We start from the raw sequence: 11,684 nt of genomic DNA, 5'->3' as shown, positions 1-11,684 counted from the left end.
GAAACTGCTCAAGCCTCTTATACGGCTAACAGGCCAATCGCTAGCCGCCACGTGTGAATAATTTAGCACTAGCCAATCACGGGGAACGAATTTGCATACCGGTGGTGGGAACTCTTTTGCACCGTGCATTCCTCTTGCAACTCGAGCAATGCACTCTGCAAAAGAAGCTGCAGAAAAGGCGGGAAAGTGGTCCCTGCACCGGAGTCTCCTCTTGCTACAGGAAACTCCCGTGCAATGCTCTGCAACTTAACGTGGATAATTCTGATGCCGAAGCGCACACACACAATCATGCCTTTTGGGTCATGACAATGATCTTCTCACTCAGCCAAATTAAAGAAAAATGTAGGGAATAAAGCAGACCCCTCTATCACTTTAATTGACCTAACCAAGCCTTTTGACCCTGTCTGCAGAAAAGGTCACTTCTAATCATTGAGAAAGATGGCTGTCTACCAGAACTCCTCAGCATAATCCATTTTCCAAAATGTAATGTGGGGAATAGTCAGCTATGAAGGATCTATATCTGAGGCTTTTGAGATTCAAAGCAGTCAAGTAGGGCTGTGTCTTTTTGCATTTCCCCCCCCCCCCCCCCTTAATATATGCTTTTGGGACTGCCATCAAAGGAATTTTATCTACATGCACACTCGGACAGAAAATTATTCAACCGCACGCACTTTAAAATGAAGACTAAAGTGTGGAAAACTTTTTGATTTGTGAGCTGCTGTTTGCTGCTGCTGCACTGATAGCCCACACAGAGGACATCCTTCAAATCATCATTAGTTGCTTTGTTCACCCTGCCAAGAGTTTGGTCTTACAATCAGTATCAAGACCACCAATATTATGGGCCAGAACACTGGTTCACCACTAGTAATCACAATAGGTGAGAACATATTGGGTTTTAGTAAACTTACATAACTTGGCTTTGTTATGAACTACCTGTCACTAGAAGCTGAACTGCATACCCACACTGGCAAAGCATCAAGTATGAGCGTGCTGAGCACATGAGTGTGGAACAACCACAGACTGTGACTGTTGAGACCAAGATCAAAGTATATCATATATGCATCCTCAGTATTCTTGTATGGCAGCAAATCCTGGACCTACATACTGTACTCGAGAAAAGTGCCTTGGTAGCTTTTACTTGTAGTGTTTTTGCCATATTCTAAAAATTTCCTAGTGGGACAAAGTTGCCTGTGCTGAGGTCTTGGAATGTACCAATATTCCAAGCATCCATTGCTTTCTCAGTCAGCGTAGATTTTGATACTTGGTCATATGCAGAGAATGCAGGTGGGTAAGGCCGGGCTGTTCCTGGGAGCTCCCGCAGCCAGGCCTGTGCATTGGGAATGACTCTACCCCACTTGCACTGTGCCCAGCAAGCAGATAGGCTGAGCCCAGAACCAGAAGCCCTCGAAACCAGCATCCTGCCCCTGTGAGGAGGTGTCCTCCTTGTGGGTGGGGCAGCTGTGCTGTGGAGCTGCGTGGGTTGGGCCGGGTCCTACCTTGGATGCCACTGGGTGCCACGGCCCAAGTTCCAGGGCAGCCCCGCTTCCCACCCAGCCCTCACATTCCCAAGGGCCTGGCTGCCACCTTCCAAGGGTCCAGCCCCCTGCTGGGAAGAGCTCAGTGTCTAGCCCCAGTCTGCAGTGGCATCCCATCTTCAGCCTGCATACAGATCTGGGGGTATGCGTTCCTCATGGATCTCCCAGGGTGCAATGACGGTAGCCCCCATCTCCCCCGGATGAGCTGCTCGTGGCTCCATCCCATGCCCATCACCAACCCCAGCCCCACTTTTTCCTTTACTCGATCTGTTCCCCCCTCTTTCCCCCCCAACAGACTTACCAGCTGGATGCTGCTCTTGAAGCTGCCAGGCTCCATATCCACAGTTGAATTGGTATTGGCTGATATGGCTTGTTCATAATCAGCCATCAGTATCGGCCCAAAACATCTTTATCAGAGCACCCCAATTATTAGTGTATATAATATTTATGAAATAAAAACATTAAAACCCTGACATGTAAAATGATAAAATAGCCAACTAAGCTTCTTCTAAAGCTCAGTGTATTAAATATTTATGTAGAGGACCATCATGATGCCCATACATAGTTGGCTACCTGTACTACTGTAAATGGTTTTAAATCTAGAAGAGAGTTGTTCTGGTTACCAGCCATAGAACTATGAGTTGGAGTCTAAGCCACCTCTACCCATTTCCTACAGCTCAGAGTATGGAAATAAGTATTTGCTATTTTTTGTCTTAGGGTTTAGTTGATATATTTTTTCTCTTATACATTTAATTTCTTACATTTTTGGTAGAAAACAAGATGATGTTTTTCCTTTGGGAGATGGCCCTTTGAAGATAAATGTCACCCTTCTGCCACGCACTGGTTGGCAGCAGAAGAGCCAGGTTCACATTTTGGGGTACCTCATAAATTTTGTACCTGTGGCTTGAGCCCCCATCAAGAAATCTGAGAACACTAAATTAATTATTAGGGTGTCCCACATAAATAAAAATCCCCTCCCCGCAAGTAGTGTAACCAAAAAACCCAGATTTAATACAGAAAACAGGAAAAAATGCCAAATGCAATGTGAAACACTACTAACCACACAATATAGTCTATAGGTTGTGCTGCACTAGGGGAAGCTGCTAGAGAGTGTGGGTCCTTCGGCGGTGCAAGGGGCTCCACGGTGCTCTTGGAGGGATAGTGGCATGGCAGTCTTTGCTCCCATGGAGAGGTTGTATCTGTGTGTGGGGAGTGACTGTGGCTCCAGACAGCATGCGCACACCCCACACTTGTGGGCTGGATTGTATGGCCTGCTGAAATGAAACGGCAGGAAAAGCTCCAAAGGAACCAGGCTGATTGCTGACTACAGCTGGACCAAAACTGGCGGGATTAGACACACCCAGGTTCCAACCCTGTCTAAGATGCCAGGCCTAAATCCTGCAAACCCAAGGAACCAATACTCTTTTCCCAGTAGTAATCTCTTAAAACCCCAAAAAAGAAAAAGGGGACGACAAGGAGGAGAGCGGAGTTCCCAGACACCGGGACAATTTTCCCTCTCTCTTCCTGAGCTTCCCTTTTTGCTATTTGCACTGCTTCTCCCTTGGAGGAGACTTCACTCTTCAGTAGCCCCTAGCAGCTTCTCCTCCCCCAAACCAGCCTGGCTCCCATTATATCCCTCTGTGTGACATCATGCCTTGTCCAGTCAGGGAGTGTCACGCTGCAGTCTTTCTCCCAACCAATCTGCCTAAAGACTCCCCTGCATCTTCTGCCCAATGAGGCCAGAGGGTTTTACATATTTTGACCAGATGCAGGCCCCAGCTTGCTGTGTGCTGAACACATGGCTAGAACAACAGAGGCCATCTTGCCCACATAAAAAAAAGCAACACACACACAAAAACACAGTATACACCCAGTTACCTTATATGCAGTGAAATCTTCCACTAGCAAGACTAATGTACTACTGCTGTTTTTGTGGTTTGAATAGAAATGGTGTAATTTTTGTTTTGGTGGACATATAAAATAAATGAAATAGAGAATATTTTGCTGACACAATTGAACATAATCTTCTCTGGATTAAATATACAATCTTGGTAGTGTCTATAGCGAACTCAATCAATTTGGATCTCCCAGGTCAGTGTAGTTCCCTTGTGTCTGCTTTTGGCACGTTCTAGTCCTAAAGATACCATAGATAATAGATCTCCCTTCTTCTGAGTGATCTCTGGGGGCCTGGTCCATAGAGAGGGGTTCATGCCAATCATTCATTATGATGCTACTGTAGCAAAGGAAAATGGAAGGACTAACAAAATATGGCTGAAAGGCTTTTACAATCCTTAGGTGTTTTTTTTCTTTAAACCGCTTGCTCTGCTTTATATAATTCTGGCTGCATCTCATTGTCTGCTCTTTAGGTAACTGAAATGTTTACATCATTACCCTTTTTTTTACTTCTTTTATTCCATATGTAACTCTAAATTGGCTGAAAGACAACTATGGTTTGACTCTTCAGGATGATATTTCAGGATTAAAAATTCTGGGCTTTCAAGTCCAGATGTCAGCATTCGTAGGCAACCATTTTTCCAGAATGGCCAAAATTTTTGTCTCAAAACAACGTAGCATTTGCAAATGTATAAACTATTTTTTACTTTAAATGTTTTCTGTTTGTTGTTCAGGGGGGATGATTTATAGTTTGTAACCTGCAAACCAAAGGTAGAAATGAAACATCAGGCCCCATCTGGCCCCATTGAAAATCACTGAATTTTTTTTGTCAGTATTGATGTTAAATTTTCCTCCTTGTTGTTTTGAGAGTGAAAGCTGTGACAAAATGTCATGCCCACTAGATTTGCAAGCCAAAAAAACAAAAGCCATAACCTACTATGCATGATACAGACTCAATCTGGTTCATGTGCATACAGGGAAAAGATTTTTTCTGGTGTTCATGCACTGGAAAGACCAGACTGTCCAACAAGGACTCAGTCCTGTTAAGTGCCCTAATTCCCAGTGCTCTGTGGCCCTGTGCATCTATCCACCATCATTGTCAAATTAAATGCCATCCATTTTTTTCCTATCATCTGTATCGTGCAGATCCCTCAAAAAGATAAGCAAGAATTCTAAAATTTTAGTCTTCAACATGAAGATATTATGGAACATTTAAAAATACCTAATGCTATAGTACAATAACATAATACTATTTATGAGAAACAGCAATAAGGGTGCTTGTAGGTGAGGAACAGGTATGTTTGATATTAGAGTTTAGGAATGGGTAGGGGGGAGGAGGGGAAATGAGATACAAGAAAACAAGAAGAGTAAAAGCAGTCCTAATGAATGCAGTCCTAATGAATGTCTCATCCATACTGCATCTCCAAACTCCAAAATATAGACAATGGGGAGTTTGTAATTAATAGACAAGCATGGATTGCCATTCAAGATGTCAGCTACTGCCAATACAACCCCAGAAACTTTTTCTTGTGGAAGCCTGCAGATGTCCGTTTTGACTATGAATAGAGGATGCTTTTACAGGTTTCTTAGGTAAATTCCTGGCCAAATTATAAAAAGCATTTTTTGGAACAGCCCTTGAAAAGTACTTGCTGCTTGAATGCAGCTTTTGAATGGGATAAGCAGCCATGAACACATAACATCACTCTGTGCTGACTAACTTTTTCTTTATTCAATGTACAGGTTACAGATGATCAAGCCCTGAACTCTTCAGGCTTCAGATATGAGTCATTCTTTCCCCTGTCCCTGTGAGGGAGTTAAAATTGTCCAGGAAGCTTTTTGGGGTTAAATTTTCTACTGCTAGTGGCAAAACCCTTTTGTCTGAAATGTTCAAGGCCTGGAACTGCTTCTCAGCAGTCTGAGTTCAGAACCCAAAGTTAATACATTTGTTTGATTTGGCTTTTTTCATTTTTAAGGCTTTGGTTTTAGGGTGTGCTCCTCTATTGCTGCATTGCTGGGTGACAGTGCCAATTGGACTGTTCCATGCTAATTAGACCACCATGGCATCACAGACACAGCTGCACTCCTCTTTGTTAGATGTCACAGTGAGGTCATGGAGGCCATTGATGGGCGTGATAAATGTATTAAACATTGTGAATGTTATTGTGCTGAAATCCAAGCACTTTAAAACCTAATGTTTTCCTGGGGTGGACTGTCTACTTAACTGTAATTTGCAGCTCTTCTACAATGGCATAACAAGTCGAGTTGACACCTGGGGCAAACATGGTGGGCAAGTTGGGGGGAAGGGGCAGTTCTGGGAGTTGTGAGAAGGGTGGTGGGGGACACATGGGTTCTGAGTGTTAATAGATATGTATCCAAACTAGTCTAAAGCAAGTTCTGGTGCTATCATCCTAGCCAGAGCTACTGTCAGCATAGCATGAAAGATGGATTTTTTTTCGTAAAGGAAGGATTTAAAGATACGTGTTAGTCATGGCCACTTTTGCTATACAATTCTTTGCAACTGAAAGAACAATATGGGACAAACAAAGGTAGCTGTTGCAAAAGAAATTTCAGCCCTTTGTCATACTTTGGAGCTACAGAAAGACCAAATCAGATCTCTTTACTGAGAGGTAAAGAAAACCCTTGTTTACCAGTCCTGCAAATTCTCTCTCAAATCTGCAGTTCTGTTTGGGTTCTTTCCAATTCACTTCTCTCAAATTTTGTTGTAAAACCCACCCACAAACCATAGAAAGGAAGCAGAGTTTGGCAGTCATTTCATGTTGGGCAGAGGATGGACAAAGTAGTGGCCGGTCAAGGTGCCAAAAATGACAGAAGCTGACTTTTACTGGCTACTACCCTAGATAGGTCAAGTTTTCATTCTGTAATTTCCACTGCTTTTACAATGAAAATGTGTTTACCCTAGAATATTCTGCTTTTTCACATTGTCTGTTGTTTCAGTATCATAAAAAGGGATTAATTTGGTTCAGTATGTTATTTTAATTCGTATTTTAATTTCTCTTTTTTAAGGTATTATTTAAAAGTTTAATCGACTATGACACTTGATACTTAAATACTACTTTTGTAGTATTTATAAATGGTTACATGAAATTTTGTAACAGGTATTTTATGTTACATTCCTAAATGTACTTGGAGCCCTTAAATAAAAATGGCTTGACTTTTTTTTTCTTTTTCAGAGGCATGGACTAGCTGTACATATGGTTGGCTTAATGGTATTTTGGGGCTTTTCAGAATTTCTGAAAATCGCATATTTTTGACAGGTGGCTAATAAAGCAGTTAAAAGCCTGGGTTTGAAGCTTTTGGCCCCAGTTGGCTAAATGATAGCATTTTGAAATGTAAAACACAAACACAATGCAGATTTTAATGTGAAAAAAACCCAAAACTAAACATTGAGTTAAAGGAAATGTGGCACTTTTTGAAATAACGATACTATTTCAGCAGGTAAGTTTGTCTATTTGGTTCTAAAGTACATTAAGCATTTAAGTATAGCATAAAGAGCACAGACTGGGTGTTTTTTAAGTTGTCTGTGGGGACATCTAGCTACTACAGAGTTGCCTAATTAGTTCCACAGCCAAGCATCTCTGTCTACATGTGCAGAGCGGTTAGGCTGGAGTAACCTTATTAACTCTGCCATATGTTAGTACTGCCCAATACAAGTACTGTCCTATGGTAGAGTTATTTACTTCACCACAGTGCATGTGTAGGTGGTGACTGGGGCTGGCTGGGGCACGAGGGTGCAACAGTGGGGCTGCCTGCCAACTAGCCCTGTGCCCCAGCCAGCACCTCTGCAGCATGTTGAGCCAAACAGGAGCAGCCCTAGGTTGGCAGGCTGACCTCCCAGGCTCCCTGCCAGCCAGGGCTGTGCTGCCCTGGCTTAACATAATGAAATCCCTGGCACATGTGTAAATGTAGTGCCCAGAAGCAAAAAACTCAGGCGTGACCTGTTTATGATGTTGCGCTAATTGCATGTGTAGGTATGCCCTGCATTGCCATGATTGAATTCACTTTGAACTCTATTGTGAAGCCTTGTAGGTACCACACTGAACCACTAGATGTCCTCATTACCCAAAGGTCCACATCTAGGAAGGCTGACAACACCAATAACCTTGCTTTGTGTGTACACAATGTTATGTTGTTATGTATATAGCCAAGCCTAAGAGTTAGCATGTACTAAACAGTGGAAAGAAGTTTCCCATTTTAATAATTTTCAATTCCTTGATATTGGTAAAACACACATCATTTGATCTTTTCTCTTCTATCTGGCAGTTGAACACTTACTGTTTTATAAAATCTTGCTCTTCAAAGCCGATGCTTTTCCAGACAGATAGAGTTGCTGTATTTTATTTCTCTTTCCCTTTCACAAAAGTCCACTACAATCTTTATCATGGATTCTTACTACTGCTTTCAGTTTGGTTCCTACTAATTCCCAAGTGCAAACCTCTAGGTTTTAAAAAACTCTAGAAATTACCTGTTGTTGACAACAGGTGTCAGCAACAAGCTGCTGCTGTGCTACGACTGAATGCTGCTTAGCATCAAGTATAAACAAAGTCAAACACATACTGTGATCAGCACTGATGTTTTCCGTCCTTGGCAGCAGGTAACCCTATCATAACAAGACTGTTATTGTTGCACCTTCCCAGTCAACATATCGAATTGCCCAGTTTCTTCTACAGTTTCTGGGGCGGCATCACTAGCTTTTCCTTTGTCACAATTTATATGCCCACAACATCCCACAATTGTTTCCCATCCCAAGCCTCCCCTGAAGCAAAAGCGACCTGCTCAACCTGTTGTTTCTCATTCTAACTAACTACCACAAAACCATTATCTTGCCCAATGTTCTTATTAAAAAAATCACAAACCAAATAGTTCCTTGGTAGTTATGCCAATTTAACTCTAAATAGAACTTACCTAGAGAAATGGGGGAAGTGTATTTGTGCCCCTTAAATTAGGCATACAAGAACTTCTAGGTTAAGTATTTTGAACTTTTTAAATTTGTAATTTGGGGTTTCTTAATTTCTCTGATTTAAATCACAGTTTTCCATGGGATATTTGGTTGACATTTTGTCTCTTGAGCTATAGGGAAGTTCATGCTATATAAGCACTAAAGTTTTGTTTATCAACATTAGTTGTGCTTGAGGAAGGAACTGATAAACACTGAGGGTGCAATTTTCCCTTTAAACAAGAAAACATCCACTATTAGCAGCTGGGGGTGGGGAGGGGGAGTCTAGAAAATAAATACAAATTAGAGATTCATTATCTCTTCAGACAGAACTGTGGGACTGATGGTGGATAGACTGAACCTCCTCCTATGCTGCATAAAAAGCACCACATAAACCCTCTGTGTATGTAGTATGTGCATGGAGGGTTCTAGTTACAAATTTAAGGTATAAACTGGACCCTGAGTAATGACCAAGAGATTTAGACCAAGTTGTTTTCAATTTCCAGACTCTTAAACTCAATAGATGCAAGACATTACTTCAGACAGTGATTACTGTCTTAGGTTGGAGTATCCACATGCTCTGTGAATCACACAGTCTGTGATTGTAAGTCATGCAAGCTGTTCTTTCCCTGTCCATGCTGTTTTCTATAATGTGGCCAAGCCCTGTATATTGATGTCCACACTGTATTGCTTGGACCACATGTGTAGTACTTATCTATGGGGTAAATTGCAGGATCCATACTGTCCTTCTCAGAATCAGTCTGTAGTACAGTGTGGTTTTCCTCAACAGTCCCAAGGGGCAGAAGTTATTGCAGCCTGCCATTACATGTGGTTTTGTTGGCCTAGCAAGTAGCTTAGTTGTGTGTGCTTGTCATGATGTGAATCTCCCATAGATACAATGGTGGAACATCTCTTGACTGTGTCCCAGGTGTTTGTGATGCATAGGACAAAGAGGTACTGGAAGGTCTTTTGGGATATACGGAGATGTGTGAGGTCCAAGGGTACGGGGGAATGAAAAGCAGACGCAACAGATTTGGAAGCATATGGAAAGTTTTGGATGACAATTCATGCTGTTGTTGCTGCCATATACCTAAGAGTATACTGGCACTTCTGGGACAAAACTAGCACACTGATAGGATCATCTCATTTTACAGACCTGGAATGATAAGTGATGTCTACAGAACTTCATAACAAACCAGATTTTCTTGGGTCTGTGAGAAAAGCTTGTTCCAACTCTCTGGTTTCACAGCAGACAACTGAAGGAAGCCAGGAACAGTACAGAAACATGTTGCTATCACTATCTGGAAACTGATTACCCCAGACTACTGTAGGTCTATGGATTATCAGTTTAGTGTTGACAAATAAAGAATTGTGCTGATGGTGATGGAACTGATGTTATGAACATTTAATAATGTGACCAGGAAAGCTTCTTAATTGTGGGTTGACATAATCAATATATGCCTGAAATAACAGCTGGTTTTCAGAGAAGGGATGTCCAAATTGTTAGGGCTACTGAGGGTGAACACGTATCCAGTATTTGCCCTTTTGAAGGGACCAGTGGAAAGGTTAACTGCCATAGGTCATTTTGTAGTGTTTCATGGACTAAAGGAATAGGATCATGAACAATATGGGACACATGTTGCTGGGCTTCTGTGGAGACTGGGCATTTGTGCATTTGGGCAAGCAGAAGCCTTATTTCCTCCCCATGAAATAGTCATCAATGGGGCACAGGTACTTACATTTTATTTTGGGAATCCTTCCCATTCATTCTTTATCTAGTATATAAAGCCATACCCGGATGACATAGGTCCATGTGAAATAATAGTTGCCAAATGATGGGTGAGTGCTTGTTTAGAAGGCTAAAGGTAAAGTGAGCATTTCCCAAGTAGCAAATAATACCATATTTTCTCATAACACACATTTTCTCCCAAAATCAGTCCCCCCAAAATTGGGGTGCATCTATGAAGGGAAGCTAATTTTTTATCAAAGGTACCCTGCTTTGATTCTTCCTCCAATGCGTCAGCTGTTGCATTATTATTTAGGTAGCTGAGGGAGTTAGTTGGCTTAATGCAGGGGTTTTCAACCTTTTTAAATAAGTGTACCCCTGGCAGCTGGATGCGGAGGTGGGAAGGAGGGAAGGGGTGTGTGGCCAGATGCAGAGTGGCGGCAGCACAGGGTCTGGGCGGTGGCAGCGACTGCTGTGTGCAAGCTTCCTCCCCATGTTCAGCTGGCCGGGCAGTGCCTGTGTGGTCTGCAGAGGTTGCCACTGCCCTCGCTCACCCCCCCTACCCCCCCCCAGCCCTGCTCCTGGGAGGCAGTGGCACAAATTGTGGGTGGCAGTGCTGCATCCCCACCTGCCCATGCAGGTATCTTCTAGAGTCTTCCCAAGTACCCCTGGTTGACAACCCCTGACTTAATGGTTTATTGTTCCTTACAATTGTCTTTTCTTTTTAATAGTATTGATGTTCCAGTAATGGGAAGACCTTTATTAAGGCATTTTTGCTGACTGGTAACTGCTCCCGGTCTCTTACCTGCTCTTTCATAGTTTTGGATATTCTTTAGCTCTTTTCAGAATCATCGATCCACCCATGGAGAGCAATCGTCAGTAGCAGCTAGGGACGTAGTTCTCAAGCTTGTTAAATTTGAGACACTCCTTAGAAAATGCCAACTCTTAATTTTTACTGATTTTTGAGTATGAAAGAATAATAGAACAATTTTTTCTGTTGAGAAGAACTCAGAAAAATGGCAACAGGTCAGAATGTTTTTAATGCTATGGATTCCCATTCAGAATCCCTGGGTTTATCTTGTGAATCATATTTGCACATCTAACAGTGCCACAGCACCCTAGTTGGGAAAACACTGAAGTAGGGTTTCAGCTTTAGTTCAGCTAATTAACCCTCCTTTTTCTTTCTGAAAATTTGACTTCGTTCCTGCTCTATGCAGCCATAACGCCGGAAAAAACTTTTCTATACATTCTGCCTTTCAAATACAAGGTGTGTATTTTATATTTCTTGCCATGTTTTATGCAATAAGATATGGTATAAGATTTTCTATAAATCCAGAGCCCTTTCTTCCTTGGCACAAGTACTTCAATGCAGTTAAAGTCTAGCTTAATAAATAACCTTCAGCATATATAAAGTGAAAATCAAAATTAACTTTTCTTTTTGGCTAAGACATTCCTATGAGGTTACATTGCTTTTTTCTGATTAGCTTGCTTATAATGTACATGCACTGTGTTACACACTCTTAGTGTGTAACGCACCAGGCTATAGGTCACATGCCTTTCCTTCCAATGGAAGTTG

This window comes from Alligator sinensis, unplaced genomic scaffold, assembly GCF_000455745.1.
Source record: "Alligator sinensis unplaced genomic scaffold, ASM45574v1 scaffold1012_1, whole genome shotgun sequence".
Taxonomy (NCBI): domain Eukaryota; kingdom Metazoa; phylum Chordata; order Crocodylia; family Alligatoridae; genus Alligator; species Alligator sinensis.
Note: the sequence above shows the minus strand (reverse complement) of the source record.